Raw genomic sequence first — 22266 nt, forward strand, 5'->3', positions numbered from 1 at the left:
AAATAACTTGTCCAACTTCACATAATACATATTCACACAGTCAGAATTCAAACCCTAGATTATATGATTCAAAAAATGTACTTCAGAATAAACTACAGAGCTGGTAACAATACAGATACCCACTTACCTCCAGTGATTGCTGCTAAGTCTTGGGGGTACAAGTCATTATGCAGCTTATGTCCCTAGAGTTGGGTGCTAGGCTGCCTTGGTTTATAATCCTGAGCACTGATCTGGGTGGTTGTGTGATCCTGGAATATTTGCTTCTTTGTGCCTCAGTTTACTCATTTTTTAAATAGAGAGGAAAGGATTGTAATAATGTCTTCCTCATAAAGTTATCTCGAGGACTAAATGAGTCAGCATATATAAGCTGCTTATAATGATATCTTCACATAGTAAACACAATTATTATTATTGATCTGATGCATTATTAATCTGATCCTCACACAACATATCACATTAAGCAGCATGTTTCTGTGATACATTGTTTCAGATTTGAGAATGATTGTGCTGCATTCTTCTTCTTGACTTGAGAAGAATTTATGGGAATAAGCATCTAATCACATACAAAAATTTCAGAGAATTATCACTTTTTTACACTGCAAATTTCATATAAAAATTATATGAACTAGCTATAAGACATCTGAAGAATATATTTTCAGCTGTACTCTAATATAGAATAACATCTAATAAAACAATTACTTTTCACTAGACTGTGAAATATAAAGCAATTGTTCAAATCTATTGAGTCCAATTTGTTACGTTTAAGTCTCATACATGTTTGTAGCAGATAGGTGACTTTTTCATTATAAAATTAGAGTGCAGGCTGCTGGATACATGAGAAAATATTAGTGCAGTTCAGGCAAGTAGCTTCTTGCATAAAGCAACCTATTCCAGGTATGCATAATAAAAATATTCTGTTCTCAATGTGTCACCCCTTTTCTCAACTATTTTCTTAGTCTAGGTTAGGCAGAAGTATGTGTGCTTTGAATTTCTAAAGTAAAAATGGCCCAGATAATCCTGTGTTTACTCTCAATATATGGCATTCAACAATGATTTAGAAAAAAAAAAAGTGAAGAATAAAAGAACACCTAATTAGGTTGGTTTGGAGTTCCTTTGAAGAAAGCAGCTACTTCAGCCATTTCAGACAATGTTGATTGTATTAGTCCATTTTCACACTGGTACTAAACAGATACCTGGGACTGGGAAATTTACAAAACAAAGAGGTTTATTGAACTTACAGTTCCACGTGGTTGGGGAGGCCTCACAATCATGGCAGAAGGGAGCAAGTCACATCTTACATGGATGGCAGTAAGCAAAAAGAAAGAGCTTGTGCAGGGAAACTCCCCTTATAGAACCATCAGATCTTGTGTCTTATTCGCAATCATGAGAATAGCATGGAAAAGACCCACCCCAATAATTCAATTAGCTCCCACCAGGTCCCTCCCATAACACCTGAGAATACCTGATGAGATCTGGGTAGGGACACAGCCAAACTATATCACTGACATAAAAAGACAAACATAAAAGAATGTATAATATATATATTTATTTATTCATTCATCAAATCCCTATTGAATGTCACTAGCATCTTCATCTTTGCAGATGTTCAAGGTCCAGATGGTTTACAAAGTCATGTTAATATAGGTGCACATGCAATAAACATATTCCTTTTCAGATTCTAAGTCATTCTCATAACCACAATTGTTACATTTTGCTATTAAGCCCTAGTTAATTTTTAAACCACATTAATGTAATGTATTTTATTTTAAAATGTAACAAATCTCTTGATTAATTTGATTTATAATATAAATATTAAACATTATCAAAATGCTAAACAACTTGCTTTTAGAATTCACATGTAAAGCATTTAAACCTTATTTGGACTACGCTTTTATCTATTCAATCCTTGCTACCAAATGCATTCTTACATTCACAACCTAGAATTAATATTTTTATCTCAAACATTTTAAGCTAAATCATTTATATTTTTATTGGAAACCAAATCCACTCTAGCATTAATTATGTTTGTGCTCAATTTTAAGCATTCAATTATATTTGTGTTCTATTTCAAGCATGCAGCTCTTTCAGTGAGAATTTTATAGCTAAGAGTGTATCCATGTTCTTTCAATACCTTCATTTTCTGCCTCTGTAATACCATTAGTCATCATTAAGATAGGATTCCGATCAAGGAAAGAAGCATGTAGATAATGGAAATACCAATATAAAGATGAGCATTATGACACAAAATACTACTTTTATGAATTATTTCCAGCTAACACTACAGAAGTAATATCATCCTCTGCTGAAGATCTTAGAACTCATGAAAGAACATGGATGGTAGCTGTAATCCTGATTTGAGGAATGCTTACTTTAGAAACTACACTATTAATTTATTGTCAAATACACTGGCTTAGAATTTACTAGCTTAATTCTATGTACACAAACCATGCACACTGTAAAATAGCAGACATCTAAGGCATGAGATTCAAATGAAAATTAAAAATTATTATTACAATATAAACTGCTGAGAAAATTATTAGAATTCTATAATGTAGTATTTCAAACTTGAACCACAAAAATAAAAGAGTGAGACCCATCTATTGGGATATCATGAATTCAGTTATAATATAACATATGGTATAAAATTAAGAAATCAGCTTTTGTACATTTATTATTGCATAATCATTTACTGAGTGCCTATCAGTATGCTGAGGGTTGGATATCTCAAAGATAAACAGGATATATTTCTTAACATCAAGATGCACACCATGCATTCACCAACACATATATATCAATACTGACCATTCTATTTGGAAGGTTGTATACTACAGGTTTGTACAAATTACCATGAGTGCAAGGAAAATGGAATGACAAATTTCTTGGAACAGTTTGAGCAGTACCACAAAAGAGATGACATTTTGAATGTGGATTTAAAGAATAAGAAAGAGTTCTCTATGTGGAAAACTGAGAAGAAGTATTTCATAAAGAGGGAGGACCAACTGAAATTAGATGCCTGGTGGAACAGAGTGAACTTGGAGAATTGCAGAGGGTCTGGGAAGGCTGTTCCAGAGGGCATGGTGGTTGGGAAGCAGAAGCAACTGAGTCCAGAAAGGCATGTTAGAAAGAGATTGCAGAGTTTGGCACTGTAAACCATATTAAATAGGTTGTATTTCATCCTGGGAGCAAAACAAAAAAAGAGGCCACATAAGGGTATTCACCAGGAAAGCCACAGATTTGTTTCAAATATATTACTGCAGTACTCACTCTCCTTGATGAGAGCACTCAGTGGTTATGGCTCCCTTAGCATCTAGTACCATGCAGAATGGTTTCTCAGCGGACACTCAAGAGACAGTGTCAATTAACCAAGTGAGAGTGGCTTGGGTCGAATGGTCCCAATATAACACATTGTCCTGGTGTAACTGTGTGTGTGTGTGTGTGCGCGCATGCATGCATGCATGTACACATGTATGTGTGTATAAGTGTTGCCTAACTCTCACTCATGAGTTAATGCATTAACTCAAAAACATTCAGTATAGATTCACTGTGACCTATGTATTAAAATAGATTCTGGGATAAGAGAAAATAAAACAAAATCCCTGACAAATTATCTAGTACTGATTTATTTATTCATTCCTTCAATTATCCAGCTATTACTTGAGTGTCTCCTCCAAAACTCATGTTGAAATTTCATTGTCATTTAGTTGTCTTCATGGATGGGATTAATGCCGCTATAGAAAAGCAAGTTCAGCCTTCTTCCTTTTGCCTCTTCTGCCCCCTTGGATGTGAGTATCCAAACTTCCTCCCCTTTGGAAGATTTCACATGCAAGGCACCATCTGGGAATCACAACCACCAAACCTGCAGGTGCCTTAACCTTAGACTTCCCACTTCCAGAACTGTGAGCCAATAAATTCTTCATACATTACCCAGTCTCAGGTAGTGTACCAGAGTGGGACAAAACAGACTAAGGGAGACCACTTTAAAAATATCTGAGTGCCTGATGTATGCTAGTTACTGTTTCAGGAGATACACTGATAAGTAAACAGGTAGTATAACTGTGTAGGGTAAATGCAAAATGAAACAGGAAAGCATTGATCAGTTCTGTGAGACAGTTCTAATACCGTAAGTGAAGTCTGAAATGAGAGAGAAGGATAAATACAACTTACTAGAAGAAGAATGGGAAAAGAAGGATGGTGGCCTGAGACCTCAGAACAAATAGAGTAGCACTTCTTAGGCCTGTTAAGAAAAAGAACTTTGTTTACCCCTCAGTCTGTATACAGGAGGTCAGCATGGCTAGAGAAGAGAGTATAAGGTGAGGGAAAGGGAGCTGGAGCTGGAAGAGGAAAAAGCAGGAGCCAAGTTGTGAAGGGCCTTGTGTTTCCTACAAGGTATGGATTTGATCGATCATGAGGATATAATGGTAAATTTGACAGCTGTGATCTCTTGTCTCTGAAAACCTACGGCCTGGTGACATTGACTGGACATGGTCAGATTTGCATTTTAGAAAGATCACTCTTCATCTCTGTAGAGAATGGGCTGGATGAGGGATTGAGAAGGCCAGAAGCAGAGAGATCTGTCCTGCTCATGGACATATTCCCAATAGCTAACACAGGGTCTGGTGCATAGTAGATGTTCAATAAATACAAACATGGGGTGGAGCGGGGGTCAAAGGTAACCCCTGTTTGTTAGCTCTGTAGTCCACCCATCAGCTGCATTCAAAGACGCCAACCATAAGTTTCTAATAAACAGTCAGTCTATGAGGTTAAATCTTTGCATGTTTTCTTAAATCACTAGGCTAGTTATTTTCTGTTTCCAAAGCCTATTAATAGATATTCTCTTAGGGACCTATAAGAACAACAACTAACATCACAGACTATTAATCAACCTCACTTTTGTTCTCTTTGTCAATATGTACTGAAACTACTGATTTATCATTTTATTAGCTTATTCAAAATGTCCCGTACAAAATCCATAGATCTACTTTAAAGCCTTTTGCAAACAGCAAGAGTGATCATCGGGGAAAAGCATGTGATTTGGAGGCATAAAATCTAGGTTCTACTTCTAGTTCTGCTTCTTACTGGTTCTATGATCACAAATAAATTACCTTTCTCAATATAAATTTTCTTACTGCCAAAATGAATATAACAATACCTAATTCATGTGGTTGCAAAGATTAAAGAAGATCATATACATGTAAATTACCTTTTAGAATCCATGGAACTATACCAGCAAAAGCCTCCTAGAACTGATAAATGACTTCAGTAAAATTTCAGGGTACAAAATCAATGTACAAAAATCAGTAGTATTTCTATACACCATGAAGTTCAAGCTAAAAGGCAAATCAAGAACACAACCCATTTACAATAGCCACGAAAAAATAAAATACCTAGGACTATATCTAACCAAGGAAGTGAAAGATCTCAACAAGAAGAACTACAAAACACTGCTGAAAGAAATCATAGATGACACAAATAAACGGAAAAACATTCCATGTTCATTGATCCGAAGACTCAAGATCATTAAAATGGTAATACTGCTTAAAGTAATCTGCAGAGTCAATGCAATTCTTATCAAACTACCAACATCATTCTTCACAGAATTAGAAAAAAAACTATTCTCAATTTCATATGGAATCAAAAAAGAGCCAGAATAGCCAAAGCAATCATAAGCAAAAAAAAAAAAAAAAAAAAAAAAATGGAAAGCCAGAGCCGTCACATTACCCAACTTCAAACTACACTGTAAGGCTACAGTAGCACATAATATTGCCAGATCCATTATGTTTATTGATACAAACAGGTGGAATCTGTATAATTTACACTCTCTTTCCAACATTTTAAATTCACTCCTCAGAGCATAACTGGCTAAGAAGAGTAGTCAAATGTTCCTGGAGAAGCTGTTTGTGATTTCTTAGCACTTTCTTGAGAAATGTATATCCCTCTTAGTCCTTAATTATATATAAACATGTCAAAAATATATGTGTACATATATTCACTATGTAGTGCTGTTTTCCATAATTAATATACCTTAGTTCACCCCTCAAGAGGAGCACTTACTAATTCATCCCTTGGGAAGGCATATTTCTAGCTGAGAAAAGCTTACACTTAACCACCATTGCATATAAAGTTCTAAGCCCAAGGCCTGGCATAGAGAAAACCCTCAAAAAAAGTAAACTATTATTATTGCTGTTGTTTGATTGCACCATTCTTAAAGGGTGAATTAGAAATTTGTGCATGGTAAGAGTATGCCCTTCCTTTCCCAAGCACTTCATTAAAGGTCATCTTAGTAACACTTAGCTCTCTCCCTGGGTGCTGTAGGCCTGCAACTTCCCACATAATCAGGGGACCAAATCTTAATCTGAAAAAGTTTCTTTTGTGTGATACACTGGTTTCCAGATGACCCAAATTGAAAATATATAATTCTCTCCCAAAATGCAAGGCTCAGCCTTGTGAGAGTTCTACTTTATGGAGTACTTAGGCTATGGAAAACTGGATTCAACTTCTTGTACAACCATTTACTTAAAGTAACCTTGTGTAAACTATTTCTCTCACTGAACTTCAGGTTCATCTTCTGTAAAATGAGGATATTAATACTTGTTAATGGTTGCCATGAAAATTAAAGAATGTATTTTTGATAAACATATATCTTCTTACATCTTGCCTGGCGTAAGGTAGATTCCCACCAAATCCTAGCTTTCTTACTATTTGCGTTTCCTGAAATTATGAGGTTAAAGGCAATGAAGACCTTCTAACAGGTCTTAAAGAAGTTTTATTTGCTGTGTACTAGAAGTCAGTGCAGGATTCAGTGATTTCCGGTTTCTCCTAAAGCTGCGTTATATCAATTTCTGAGTGACAATGAGATATACCTGTGTTTCCAGCTGGTATTTTAGCTGATATACCTGGGCTTGTGGATCTTGATTGGTTTACTTTTCCAAGCGAATGCTTGTTTCAGGCAAACAGTATCAACTCAACATAAGTAATCTCTGTGTCTCCTCCTCTACGGATCTTGCCTCCAGAGCCTGCTGCAGATTTTTCAGAATGGCTCCTTGCCCTCTGAGGGTCCAGTTCTATTTTGGAAACAGCCAAAAATCATTTGAATCCAGACAACAAGGCAGGGGATCAAGCTCCCGTAAAAAATTCAAAAAATGTTTTCAACATTGGCAGTAGGATTGCCTTCCAGGAGGGTGACTTTAAAAACCCACAGCTGGGTGCATCCATGGGTGTGTTTACAAAACAAAACAGTCTCTATGCCTTTTCAAAAAGTATTTTCTAGTTGTGAAAATAAATACATACTATCGTCAGTACATTGGGATGATATTAAAGTGTTTTCTAGGAATTTAGAAATAAAAATCACACACAGTGGCTAGGACTCATATACAGTGGATGTGAACCAGAAGAACTCTTGTGAGAGAAACAGATGTGACTTGGAGGAACTTGGGAAGCAGACCTAGATTGTGACACTATTTGGTCAGCAGATATCTAAGTAATTACAAGTGAAGAGGAGGGAAATATGAAGAGCCAGAAGTTGGCAGCGTTTTATTCATCCCTGTCGAGGCTGACAAGCATATACTCTCTCATCATTGGAAAGGTGATTTCTGCTGCAGAGCTGGGTGATTTATTGGGTTTCCCCTTAGCCACAATAAAATGTCTCTCAAGAGTAACCACCTTCATTTGCTCTGATTCTAGGTTAGGAAAGTGACCTTCTGATAACACTGGAAGTATTATCCAGTGTTTATAATACTGGATAATACATTATAAAGACCCTCATAAAACCTCAACCCATCTTCTGGCAGAAATCACCCTTTTTGCCTACAAAATATGCCCATTGCTGGAAACCTAAGATTGTAGAAAATTATTCAGAAAATCAGAATCATCTTAAACTCACAACCCAGAGATAATCACTGTTACCACATTGATGTATTTCATCTGAACTATTTTTTTTACATTGCTGAGATCAAATTGTATATTCAGTTTTCTATGCTGTTTTTCTATTAAACATTAACATATAGATATTTCTTGAATTCTCATAAAGTATTTATAAATATAACCATTAAAATTGTGTAATATCAATTGAATTTTTCAGTATACTTATTAATCCTCTATTGCTGGATATATTGGATGGTCTCTAAATTTTTGTTGTTGTTCTTTTGTAAAGAATACTGTAATAAGCATACTAGTTCAAAAAGACTTATTCTCTATTTGGGAGTATTTCCTTGGTTCAAGTCCTCAGGGTTGATTTTTAAGCTGACTTACCTCCTTGTTTCTATATTTAATTGCCTATTGGACTCCTCCACTCTAAAATTCACACGGTCAAAGCAGAGCAGTACTGAGGGTGAGCCCATCCCTTGCCTCAGTCTAGGCACATTAAAGTGTTTTCTGGTTCAAAAGAGACCAATCTTAAAGCATGAGCCAGGGAATTGCTGACAGGGGAAAGTGACAAGGATTGATGGGAGTGGGAAGTTGGCGGGGGAGGGAGAGATGGTGGCCCTCATCTCATCCTTTAAAATCTGGGCCTATGGATCTTGACTGTGTAAACTTTGACACCAGTCAGAGCATGTAACACTTCACTCTATTTCAAAATGTATTAGCTCCTTCATTACCTTGTCAATCCTCAGAATAGTCCTGGTTCTGGAATATAATGTCTTCTAATATCAATCCCATTTTACAGAGACTCAAAAACAACTTGTCCAAAGCCAGATATATAATAAAGTTGTACTCAAATCCAGATCTGTTCCCTGGAGTTTGTAATATTTCTACTTCACAGTGATGTTTCCTCTTAAGTCGTTGTGTTGGAGTGGAAGAAAAAAAAAAACATGCTACTAGAACTTTTATTCTTTGTGAATGTGTTCAAGGGGCAATGATGGTAAGCATCAATCTGTAATTCTAAACAAACACAGTTTAAAAATCCCACATGAACTATCACACATTGATCCACCTGAGACCCCCAGTTTGAATGATGATAGAAACAGATGGAAATTTGCAGTAGTTATGGGAGATTATATATGTTCTGAGAGTTCAGAAGGTCTAAGCACTCCACTATCTATAATTGAAAATGTACTGGAGCAAATGGAAGTTTGTGATCCCACGTGTATTTTATCAGATGCTTTAGACATTAAAGGAATTCTTGGGAAAATTATAAATTGGAACACTCATCACGTAGCTTTAACAGAAAAAAAAATCATTCTTAGACTTTAGAAAGAAAAGAATAAATTGCCCATAAAATAATTCATAATAGACTTGCAGCTAGAATTGGTTACAAGAGAGTAATATGGTATAAAAGATAAGAAATAGAATTTCAAAAATGTATGGGAGCCATTGTTAATTCTTTATACAGGAGCAAGAAGAATTGTATGGTGACAGTTAATTATGCTGAATGGAATGTAAAAGAAAGACAAAAATAAGCAATACAGCATAACATAAGGCACATGAGGGAGAAGTAGAGGAAATATATTTTTCTTTATCTCCAATTCTATAAGAAGGAAATTCCACTCTAAGTAAAACCAACAAATTGCTTTCACAATAAAAAGTACTATGAAAACATAAAAAAGTGCCTCCATTTTCTCATTTCATAATGAGAGGAACTCTTACAACAAAGAACCTTAGAGCCAATTTTAGTAAACTGTAGAGGTACATTATTTAATTAAGTACTATAAAGGTACTTTCAGACAAAACTGGCTGAAAAAAGGGCTGTCCTTACCCCCTAATTCCCAATAAAATGTCCAACAAAGTGTATAAATAGAGTCTACACATAAGAAATTAGCAATGAGTTCCTGACAGAATGGGCCAGATTAATGGAACCCATTAAAGACCGACCTGAGATGAATGACTAAGAAAGAATAGCATACCGGGAAAGCAAATGGGAGAAAGCCCCAGCTTGAAGGGTAAGAGCTTGAGAACAAGAGTTGACTGTGTTGCTGGTGGGAAATGTACCCCTGAAACATTTTGTGGACTGGCAGCAATGGGCACAATCCTGAAACCCACTAAAGAGATATGCACTGGGCGAAAATGTGTAAAACATACAGAGATGTGGGTTTTGCATGTGGTGTGGTATGTGTGTATGCAAATGTTGCAAAGAAGACTTTCATGGGGTTCTACTTTAACAGTAATATACAAAAGAAAGTCCAATCTTTTAGAGCCAATATTGCTTTTTCTCTCTTCTTTGTTCTTTTTTGCTATCTGCACCTAAATTTCCATCCATAAAAAATTTAGACAGAAACAAATGCATTCTCTAATGGAAACACCTGAGTTCCCTCCCAATAGGGGTAAGAATATATTAGCACAAAGGAGCTATGAAAAGAAATTCCACTGTTCAAAGGAAAGGGGAAACTTCTTTAAGACCTGTTAGAAGGTCTTTATTGCCTTCAACCTCATAATTTCAAGAAACTCAAATAAGAAGGCTAGGATTTCATGGGCTGTCTTCATCAGGTTTTGGTGTCAGAGTTATCTCATAAAATGAATTGGAGAACTTATACCTTTTTCCATGAGCAAGAACAGTATAATAGCATAGGAATTACCCATTTAAAAGTTTAAAAACTCAGTTGTAAGAAAGTCTATACCCAGGGTTATTACAAGGGAGAACTCTTGGACAATGTTTCCCAATTTTCCTTCTTTTTAAAGTTATTTAAACTTCTTTTTAAGGTACTTTCAAAATGTGCAAAGTCCTCACTTGACATCATTGATAAGTTCTTAGAAATTGTGACTTTTAGCAAAATAACAAAAAATGAGGCCAGGCACAGTGGCTCATGCCTGTAATCCCAGTACTTTGGCATGCTGACAGCGGTGATTACAAGGTCAGGTCAAGACCATCCTGGCTAACATGGTGAAACCCTGTCTCTACTAAAAATACAAAAATTGGCTGGGCGTGGTGGTGTGTGCCTGTAATTCCAGCTACTGGGGAGGCTGAGACAGGAGAATCGCTTGAACCAGGCAGTCGAAGACTGCAGTGAGCCGAGATCACGCCACTGCACTCCAGCCTGATGCCACAGAGTGAGACTCCTGGGGAGGGGAAGGGAGGGACTTTTTTTCTCATCAATGTCATAACGAAATAAGTTGAACAAAAATGACAATATTCGAGAACCTGTTTTGCATCATTTTGCTTAAAGTCACAGTTTCCAAGAACCATCTACAATGTTAAGTGGGGACTTACTGTACACAAAAAGTTTCATATTTTTGTCCACAACCTATTTGGCTCCATTACCAAGACACAATTTATTTATTGTATATTGTGAAATGAGTTGTAATGGTTTTATTTTTTGACATTAATAATTGTAGTTTCTAATTAATAGTTGCTGTTTCTAGCTTACTTCTCATTCTTTTTATTTTTGAGTGTATTTATTTCCATGCTTACAGTCCTTTGGGATGCGCCAAGCTCTGGGTCTAATCAGTGCACTTGTAGTGCCCAACTGGCAACAGGGTCCTAGAGCAGATTTTTTCTAACAACTCTGCATTCCATTTGCACCCCTCACCAGTGATTCCCACCAGCAGCGACACCACCACTACACCCTCTCTGTGCCCTGGGAAGAAAATGAGCAGAAAAACTTGTGACTTGGATTTTTTAAAGATCTCAAGGGCCATTTCTTAAAGAATGATACTTCAAATCTGCTGTACTTGGTCAAACTCTTATCACCTCTACTCCCCCATTTCCAGAGAAAATGTTGGAAGACTGTAGAAATTGGCATTTGGAATTGTGTGAGGTTAAATAAATTTATAGGATTTACAGTACTTACATTCCTCCCAGAGTAAACACCAGTTAACCACCCCAGAAGTCTCTTGCAAAGCATTTTGCTCAAAGTTACAATTTCCAAGAACCTATCAACAATGTCAAGTGAGGGCTTACTTTATGTATTTTTTAATCTTTTGAGTTTTAAATCATGTATTAGGTTGGTACAAAAGTAAAAGTATAGCTACATATATATATATATATATATATACACACATACAGATATACCCCTAAATATGTAGTATATTTGTAATTATACCCAACAAGATCTTAGTATGATAGTCTCTGGATTAAAGAATTATGGATTCTTTATGACATTTATGTAAAGACAAAATAATTTGCTTGTAGGAAAAAAGAAGTTTCAGCATTCTGAAAATGATAATATTTTTCTTTCAACTGTAACTTTAAATAAGAAACATCAAGTTATACCAACAATATTATAAGGATGAAAAACAGTAAAAGCCAAAATTGAACAATCTCCAGATATTCTGCCCCTTGAGAAAATTTATAGAATGACAAGTATCACCAAAGGCTCTTAGAATTACCTCCAGCATTATCAGAACTCTCCAGCAATCACCATTAAAATGCAGTAATCATTGTATGCTCTCATATGTAGAGTATAAAAATGTCAAACTCATAGAAATAGAGAAGAAAGTGGTGGTTACCAGAGATACTGGTCAAGAGACTGAAATTTTCAATTACACAGGAGGAATTATTCCAAGAGTTCTATTGGACCACGTGAGACTAAAGTGAATAACAAACAATATATTTGAAAATTGCTAGGAGAGTCTATTTAAAGTGTTCTTACCACAAAAACAAGTAATTCAGATAATGTACATGTTAAATAGCTTGATTTAGCCATTCTGCAATGTATACGTATAACAAAGCATCATGTTATATACCATAAATATATATAATTTTACTTGTCAATTAAAAATAAATACATATATACATACATACATATATAAAACACAGTAATCAGGCCAGGCACGGTGGCTCAAGACTGTAATCCCAGCACTTTGGGAGGCCGAGGCAGGTGGATCACGTGGTCAAGAGATAGAGACCATCCTGGTCAACATGGTGAAACCCCCTCTCTACTAAAAATACAAAAAATTAGCTGGGCATGGTGGCGCGTGCCTGCAATCCCAGCTACTCAGGAGGCTGAGGCAGGAGAATTGCCTGAACCCAGGAGGCGGAGGTTGCGGTGAGCCGAGATTGCGCCATTGCACTCCAGCCTGGGTAACAAGAGCAAAACTCCGTCTCAAAAAAAAAAAAAAAAAAAGCAAAACAGTAATCATAAGGGGGAGAAAGGCATTGAAAATACATAAAATTTCTGAATCAGAAACAAGCACTAAGTCTCTGTAATCAAAGTGTAGTTAGTAATAACATTTAGAATGACTGTGAGGGGTATATTCATAGTGAAAAAAAATGTGCGCTCTATCATGCTCAGAACAGAGTAAATATGTAACAAATGGTAATTTTCATTATTTTTTAAATTATTACAGTCAACAACAAGGAAAAACAGAACTAAATTTGAGGGAGTGGAGGGCAAATTATTATACAAATTATGCAAACAACAGCATTAATTCCCCTGACATAGACTGCACAACAAGTGAAGATTCTAAAACAGATTCTATTTTCAGTGAATGTATAAACAATGGTGATGATGTCACTCTAAAATAGAGACAAGCTAAAAATATAAGATGAGTAAAAGAATGATGAGACCTCTCCTCAATCCGAATTTAATATTGCGACTTTAACCAGTCACTTAACTCTGACAACTGTCACAATAAGAGGTCTGTCCATTCTAAAGGTAGAGCATAAAGCCGCATATACATTCAGTCTTTAGTTGCAATCCAGAGGACCCCGGGCACTCCACCTTCAGTATAAAGAAGCAGATGGCTTCTTTAATTTAGTTTCCTAATTATACACTCTGTTCTCAAGTGTATAATTTGTCCTGTTTATCAAGAGTTAAACCTCTGCATCCAAGTGTTCCTTCCAACTAAGAGAATGAAAAGGAAATCTTCTCTCATTAAGGAAATTACAGGTTTTGAAGTATGTTGATGTTTGAAGACAATATTGTAACATAATACAGTTCTTTACCATTTTATGTAAAAATTTCTAAATTATTCTGTAATTACCTTGTTTAAAAATTAAGAAACAATGATGAGATTTATAGAAATATTTCTTAATTTCCGTTCCTAAGTCACACAAATGTTCTCATTTTCCATCAGTGATATCATAAATACATCTTTCTAAATAGCACATGGGTTTAACTCACAAGAAATCCTTTTACATACTCATGAGTAGCACATGGGTTTAACTCACAAGAAATCCTTTTACATACTCATGGCAATCCTAAGCTATACTTCCTTATTTGAGCTAAATTTTAACTTTCTCAAGTTTATATCAAACTAATGATAAAGAATTTAATTTATGTGGAGAAATAAAAGTTACTCTTTTTATTTTTATTTTCACAGATTCTTATAATCTTTTGTAACACAAAATAGATGTGGGAAATACTGAAGCTTCCAATATGCTGCTAGATATCTCCTTCCTGTATAATATACATACAATTACTAAGTAGAAAATACATTCTGATCCATAACTTTTCTAGAAATACAAAATAATATTGAGTTCTTATTACAAATAATATCAGACTGATTAATACATGAAAAACCTACTAGGTGAAACTTATAATTGACCTTAAAAAGCCCTAGATATTTGAAAAGTGACCTGGAAATAGAAGGAAATGGGAAACATGAGGATGATGAAAAAGTTGATCTCTTGGAATCATATGATATTATTTTAATAAACATTTACTCTCTGACTTCTAGAGAATCAGAGATTCAAAACTGAATCAGACACAGAATCTGGCCTCAATGAGTTCACATATAATATGTAGAGCAAGAAAATACTTATACATTTTATATTTCTAGGCATTGTGCAAACAGCTTTTTTTTTTTTTTTAAACCAACCAGGCTCTTCCGCTAGCAGTTTCCTGCAAGGCTCCTCCCATTATGAACTACCTGGGAGAACATTTCCAGGCAAGGCCTCTGAGACACTCAGTCAGCCTTGCCTTTTTCCGGTTTCCAAACCTTTTCTTGAATACATTTCTCTCCTTAGTGTCCCCTTGGTCATGACACTTTGAAGCATCCCTGTCTACCTGAGCTCAGCCTTGTCCAAGACTTAGATTCTGGCCCCTCTCCACCCCATACCTCAGAGCAACCTGCTATTCTCACTCATTCCTGACTTGGGCGGATCCTGGAACTCCAGCTAGCCCTGAGCCTGGGCACTCTCTTGCTCCTGCTGGGAAGTGAGGGAATCTTTTCAATGACTGCATTTTAATAAAATAAAGTTTAGAAAGATGAAGGAACACTTAAATTGATCCCACAAGGACATTAAGTTGCCAAGTACTTGAACAACTGAAAATTATGATGATGATAGCCATCTTTCATCCTTAGGTACTCTATCCCTATGTACAGGTGAAGAAACAGGTTCACATTTACGAACTGTGTGAGGCTTGAGAATCTCTTGAGCTTGGGAGGCGGAGGCTGCAGTGAGCCAAGATTGCACCACTGCACTCCAGCCTGGGCTACAGAGTGAGTGAGTGCAGTGGTGCAATCTCGTCTCACTGCAGCCTCCACCTCCCAAGTTCAAACGATTCTCATGTCTCGGCCTCCTGAGTAGCTAGGACTACAGGCACATCACCTCACCCAGCTACTTTTTTTTTTTTTTTTTTTTTTTTTTTTTTGTATTTTTGGTAGAGACAGAGTTTCACCATGTTGGCCAGGCTGGTCTCAAACTCCTGATCTCAGGCAATCCGCCTGCCACCTCGGCCTTCCAAAGTGCTGGGATTATAGGCATAAGCCACTGTGCACAGGCTGTTTCATTTTTAATGACAGTATCAGCAATACTCACTAGGTTGAATCAAGATGGTAAATACTGTAATGGAGGAGCTGGAGGCCACTGCCATTTAATAATTGCTGATATTAAATGTTTACTATATACCAGGAACTGGGCTACGCCATTTATAGAAACCATCTCATTTAAATCTCAAAAATAACCCCATGGGATACACAATGTTCTTATCTTCATTTTAAAAAGGAAAAGAAACAACTATGGCTCAGAGACGTTTAGTAGGCCCCATAACTATTAACCAGTAGAGTTAAAAATACCTTGAGTCCAGAGCCCATGTCACCAGTCATCATGCCTAACCATTCTATCAGCCATTCTGAAATTTTGTCAGCTTGACAGATGTGGGTATTTGTCCCATTCCTCCTGGCTTAGATGGCATCTCTGCCTTCCTTACCATCCTTGTAGCTCCCAACTCAATCCTTGCTGACACAGTAAAAATTTACAAATAAGTATAACTAGTAAAACTGGATCCCAAAGCAAACTCTGAATTAGAACTTCTTTATCCATTTTCTGCAATGGCTACCAATGTCTGCTAAAGATATATATCTCTGTCTCATAATCCCAGGATGCTATAATCTCATTCAAAGCCAGAGGAGATATGCGTGTTGTGTGTTTAAAAGGTATGAACTGGCAGAAAAGAAAAGGAAGAGGGTAAACCTGCATTAGAAAAATTGGATATATTTGATCAATACAATTATATATTGTGCCACTGTTTAAACAGCTGTTACTCTGACTGTTCTTCTTTGACCTACTTGCTGTAGAATCATTTGGAATGGTTTTTCAATGCAGATAGGTAGACCTCCCTCACCCTGTCTCCAAAAATTCTGGAAGGGGTATGGAACTTAATAATCTTTATTTGGCAATTCAGAAGCTCCCCCAGTATTTTGGATATAGATGCACAACAGAACCCCTGGCCCTGTTGTGCTTATATACTCTAGTATTACATAATTTTGGTTTTGTAACTGACAGATTGAAGATCAGGATTTGTGTTACCTCAGAGCTTACAGAGTAATTTATTACTCCAATCATTATCAGAATAGATTACTGATATTATGGATACACCCAAATAGTTCAAGAATTTTATGTACTCTATTGTCATGGAGGCCTGGTGTGCAATGATACACACACAGTGTGTCCCTAAAAGTAGCAAACAAAATTTAATTTGAGTACCTTTTTTTGCATATTATGTCATACTGATCTTTAATTGCATTAGCCCAAGCACTGCAGAAAGATGCTAATCAGTACTTTGAGTACAAAGTGTTTTACACTCAATAAAACCTTAGGAAACTGCTTTATTAAATCCTTCTCCTGAGGATTCACAGTCATACTAAAATTTTGAGATGCTCCAGTGTGAAAAAGAAACTTGTTAACTTTATGTAGTATTTCACAAAACAACTTACTTGTGTGGAGAATGAGCTTTTTTCCCTTCTTTTCTGCACATTTCTTACCACCAATTTGCTTAGCTCTGAATTCATTTACTCCACAAATACATGTTGTGAATATATGCAACAACTATAAGCTAGGCAGTTATGTTAGATCGGAGGATAAAATGATGACTAAACTAGACAGACTCTTCAACAGCCACATTCATTATCATTTGAAACTTGTCAAGTCACAAAGTTTTCTCATAGCCCAAGGGGTCCTGATGCAATGCACCCAGCTATATTGCCTCAGTTCCATTACTGACCTTACTTCAGTTACAGCTTTCAAGAGGCTTCGAGAATCTCCAAACAAACGTAGAGCTGCTGCTGAGCTGGGCTTGACAAGCAGAAGAACTCCCCAGGTGGCTGCATATCCAAGTTAGCCCTGTAACAAGTAGAGTATTATAGAATCTGTTTGGGCATACATGATGCCATGGCGGCCTCAAAACAGGCATTTGAACCAGTTGTTGAATCAAAATTTAACCTGCAAATTTTTGTGCTGGGCAGGAGTTTTTTCGTACCATGGAATAATGCTAATTATTTGTATGGCTATTTTGAACATCCACTGACAAATAATGCAGATAATTGAGGCACAGATTTGACAGTGCAGGGGGACAATCCTTTGTTATTATACTTTTGTTGTTATTGGCTTATTATTTTTCTCCTGAAATAAGGAGCACAAATGAGTTCACTGAAACAGCAGATCTTCCTTTTACCCATAATACCATTGCTTTGAGAATGACTGAAAGAATGGCACCTAATTGACATATATGAACTGATTTCAGAGTTTTATTTCTTTTTATGGTCATGCCAATGATACATACTCCTGCTGCAAATTCTGTAATGGCTATATATATCCTCGTATCTGTTACGATTCAGGTTATTATAATTTTGTCTTTGCAAAAGATGCCTTCCAACATGGAGAATTGTAACCTGTAAAGGTGTTATGATTGTGAAACATTAAACTCTGCCTTAGTTCTCTCCTATGACAGAGGAAATAATACCAGAAATTTAGAAATTGAAATAGGATAAAAAAGTAGTGGTCAAAAGGCTCCTAGCCTTCAATGCACACAGCACAGTGCTATTAGAGATGTCCTGCTGAAAAACAGAGGAAAATATCACTTCACCTTCACAGTCTCCTAATGCATAGGATATTGTCCAAACTCTTCAATGTGGTTATCAGAGCATGCCACAATTTGTTCCCAATCTACTTATCTTAAACTGCTACTTAAAACCGACTGCATCTTAAACTCAGGCTCATTGTTTCATAATATACTGACCTTTCCTGCCTCTTGGCACATGCTAGTTTTTCATTCTGGAATGCTTTTTCAGCCTTAATCCTCAGCCTAGTCATCAAAATCAAACTTGAATCTCATTTCATAAAACTTTCTAGATCCATCTAGCAATTCAATGAATGTTTTATTAGAGGCTCTGCTGTGTGCCAAATACTAAGCTACATGTTAGAGATTTTAAAAATAATTTTTTCTTTAAAATTCCTCAAGTCAGTAAGTGATGTTTGCAATATAACATAAATGCTATACTCAAGAAAAAAACCCAGGTCATCTACCATATGTATAGTAATTTTCCACTGTTGCATCTTCTGCTTCACTCAGCTGTAGCTTAAGTGTGTACGCCTAAACTTTTTTTTTTGCAACATCAAAAAAGTTACTAAAATATTAAATGCTAAAGAGAAATCAAGTATTTATCACTGTCTTAATTGCAAAGAGGAGAAATAATAAAGGATAATGGAAACACAACTAAATTAAGAGACAGGAGATATATAGGCCTGAACTAGGTACTTGGCCTTATATTTAAAAATATAATTTGTTTTCTTTGTTTTGATTTGTTTTGTTTTGTTTTGGAAGAAAGAAAGAAAGAAAAAAAAAGAATGAAGAAGAGGAAGAAAAAGGAAGAGAAAGAGAGAGAGAGAATGGGAGTATTGCTTTCTTGCCCAGGCTAGAATGCAGTTTAGTAATGGGTATTGAAAACCTCTTTTATACCAATAATTATACTTAATGATGTAGACAGGAAGGAATAAGGGAAGAAAATAACAAACAAGCAGCCAACCAATATTTCATTTAAACCTATGAAATGCTATGCGATTACTGAGGAGTAATTTACTTTCAATTATGTAGTCACTTTTGGAATAGGTGTGAGGTGGTAATGTATGTTATGTGTATTTGAAGTAGAAAGTTCTATAAATGTTTATTGTTTACTTGTTCCGGGTCTGAGTTCAAGTCCTGGATGTCCTTGTTAATTTTCTGTCTCGTTGATCTATAGAATCGTTAGCTCTTCTTGTTACATCGATCCTTTTGCCACTATGTAATGTCCTTCTTTGCCTCTTTTGATCTTTGTTGCTTTAAAGTCTACTTTATCAGAGGCGAGAATTGCATCTCCTGCTTTTTGTTTGTTTATTTTTACTCTCTGTTTGGTTGGTAAATCTTCCTCCTTCTCTTTGTTTTGAGTCTTTGTGTATCGTTGCATGTGAGATGGGTCTGGATGCAACATACCAATGGGTTTTGGCTTTTTATCCAATTAGAATATATATAAGTTTAATACTGGCATTTGATGCTAGCTGGCTGTTTTGCCCATTAGTTGGTGTAAATTTTTCATTGTGTTAATGCTCTTTGCTTTTTGATATATTTTTGGAAAGGCTGATATTGGTTATTCCTTTATATGTATAGTGCATCTTTCAGAAGCTCTTGTAAAGCAGGCCTGGTGGTGGTGAAGTCTCTAAGTACTTGTTTGTTCACAGATTTAATTTTTCCTTCGCTTATAAAGCTTAGTTTGTCTGGATATGAAATTCTGGGTTGAAAGTTCTTTTCTTTAAGGATGTTAAATATTGGTCCCCACTCTTTTCTGGCTTGTAGGGTTTCTGCTGAGAGATCTGCTGTAAGTCTGATAGGTTTCCCTTTATGGGTAACCTGACCTTTCTCTCTGGCTGCCCTTAGTATTTTCTCCTTCATTTCAACCCTAATAAATATGGTGATTATGTGCCTTGGGGTTGGTCTTCTTGATGAATATCTTTGTGGTGTTCTCTGTATTACCTGGAGTTGAATATTACCCTGCCTTGCCAGGTTGGGAAAGTTTTCCTGAATGATATCCTGAAGAGTATTTTCCAACTTGGATTCATTCTCTTTGTCACATTCAGGTACACCTATCAGACGTAAATTAGGTCTTTTCACATAGTCCCATATTTCCTGGAGACTTTGCTCATTCCTTTTTATCCTTTTTTCTCCAATCTTGTCTTCTCATTTCATTTCACTGAGCTGGTCCTCGACTTCTGAAATCCTTTCTTCTGCTTGATCAATTCGACTGTTTAAACTTGTGCATACTTCGCGAAGTTCTCGTGTTGTGTTTTTCAGCTCCATCAATTCACTTATATTCCTCTCTAAAGTGTCCATTCTCATTAACATTTCATCAAACCTTTTTTCAAGGTTCTTAGTTTATTTGCATTGGGTTAGAACAAGTTCTTTTAATTCACAGAAGTTTCTTATCACCCACCTTTTGAAACCTGCTTCTGTTATTGGAACACACTCATTCTCCATTAAGCCTTATTCCGTTACTGATGAGGAATTGTGATCCCCTGTAGAGGGAGAGGCATTCTGATTTTGAGTATTCTCTGCCTTTTTAGTCTGGTTTCTTCCCTTCATTATATATTTATCCCTCTGTCGTCTTTGTAATTACTGACTTTCTAACTAGGTCTCTGAGCGGATGTCCAACTTGTTGATTCCCAGCGCCGAAATCTGAGCAATCCACTGTGCCGGCCAAAACGGCAGTGTTAAGATTGATGGTGCTTCTCTGCCTGGGAATCTCCGGACTCTGCACCAAGAACTGCCACGCTAAGGTGCCAGCAAAACCGCCGTGCTGGCCACAAGAGTCGCCCTGGCGACCCATGGGGCTCCTCCGCTGGGAATCTCTTGGTCCGTGAGCAACAAATATTCGTCTGAAAGTGTGGCATCCTCTTGTTCTCTGTGCTTTCACTGGGAGCTACGAGCCCGAGCTGCTAGTGATCAGCCATCTTGGATCTCTCTCTCTCTACACCTAAACTTTTAACACCATAGGACTCTTGTAATTCTCAGGAAGAATAACATGACTCACTCTGGTACCCTGTATTCTAGACATCAGCTGGATCCACCCTGCTCATCAATGCAGTGACAGATATTGCTGCCAAATTTTGCACACATCCACATTCTAACTACTAGCTTTCAATGCCTGTGTGCTGTTCCTATTTTTATCTGGCCAAATAATGGAATGCTTTGCTTTGGAATTTGGACAAAACTGACAAAATCAGACCTAGACTAAATTGAATATGTTTGTTTCTTTAAGGCAGCAGAATTATCCTTCATCTATCTAATCAAGAAGTATTTAGCAAATGCCTACCGTCTGCCAGATACTCTGCTAGGGAGTGTAGGCGCAGCAGGGGAAGACGACGTCTGGAATTAAAAGTACATTTTCTTGAGCCATATAAGGTTCAATTCTGAATATGCAAAACAATGTGCAAAATTAAAATAGCTTCTTAGTTTCAAAGTTGTGTGATTAGTTTGGGTCATATAAGCCTATAAGCTCTTCCAGGCTCACTCCCCACCCCGCCCACCCACCACCTCTGCCACTATGAGGCTATTTATGGAATCCTAACTTTCAGCTGAAGGAGTTTCAAAAGGAATACTAAGTAGAAAATATGATGGAAACAATAAAGCTTATTTGGAAGGTAGAATTAATAAAAAGTATTAAAGTAGAAATGGGTGACCTAAGTCCCTTTTGTAAGAGAATGTAAAACACGGGTTACATATAATGATTGAGAATTCTCTCCCAAAATAAAATTATCAAAGATACCACTCTGTCAATGTGAAGTTTACCATTTAGCGTGCACACACACACACACACACACACACACACACACAAATGCAAGTTGTCTTATGTCTTTATAACCTGAATGTGGGGAACTATCATCTGATTTAAAGAGAGAAAATAACAGTAAGCAGGAAATTAACATTGTTATCAAAAATTTAGACTTCAATCTTTCTGCAGAAAATTTTGAAATTTTTCCATTAATCATTTACCTTTTAACATATGAGTTATTTCCATTGAAAAAAAAAACTATCAGTCTTCTAAAATCTATCACTAGTAGAGAGTATAATATAACTAGATATGGAATATAAGTGCAGTATGTACATATATATTTGCATACAAATAAACTATAGCACTAAACAA

General features: G+C 36.4%; 1 protein-coding gene across 2 annotated transcripts in view; it reads right to left on the reverse strand.

Moving 5' to 3' along the window:
- The window catches only part of PLPPR1 (phospholipid phosphatase related 1), a 626458-nt gene that overhangs the window by 350879 nt on the left and 253313 nt on the right, over positions 1-22266 (reverse strand). The window contains exon 1 of one of the 2 annotated variants that reach the window (XM_064375981.1): positions 17319-17408. The exons of the other annotated variant lie outside the window; for it this stretch is intronic. The gene's annotated coding sequence lies outside the window, so the exon portion shown is untranslated. Of the gene's footprint in view, positions 1-17318; positions 17409-22266 lie in introns of those variants that run through there. 2 annotated transcript variants of the gene reach the window in all.

This window comes from Aotus nancymaae, unplaced genomic scaffold (assembly GCF_030222135.1).
Source record: "Aotus nancymaae isolate 86718 unplaced genomic scaffold, 86718_ANA_hifiasm-v0.15.2.pri h1tg000003l, whole genome shotgun sequence".
In the NCBI taxonomy this organism is placed as follows: domain Eukaryota; kingdom Metazoa; phylum Chordata; class Mammalia; order Primates; family Aotidae; genus Aotus; species Aotus nancymaae.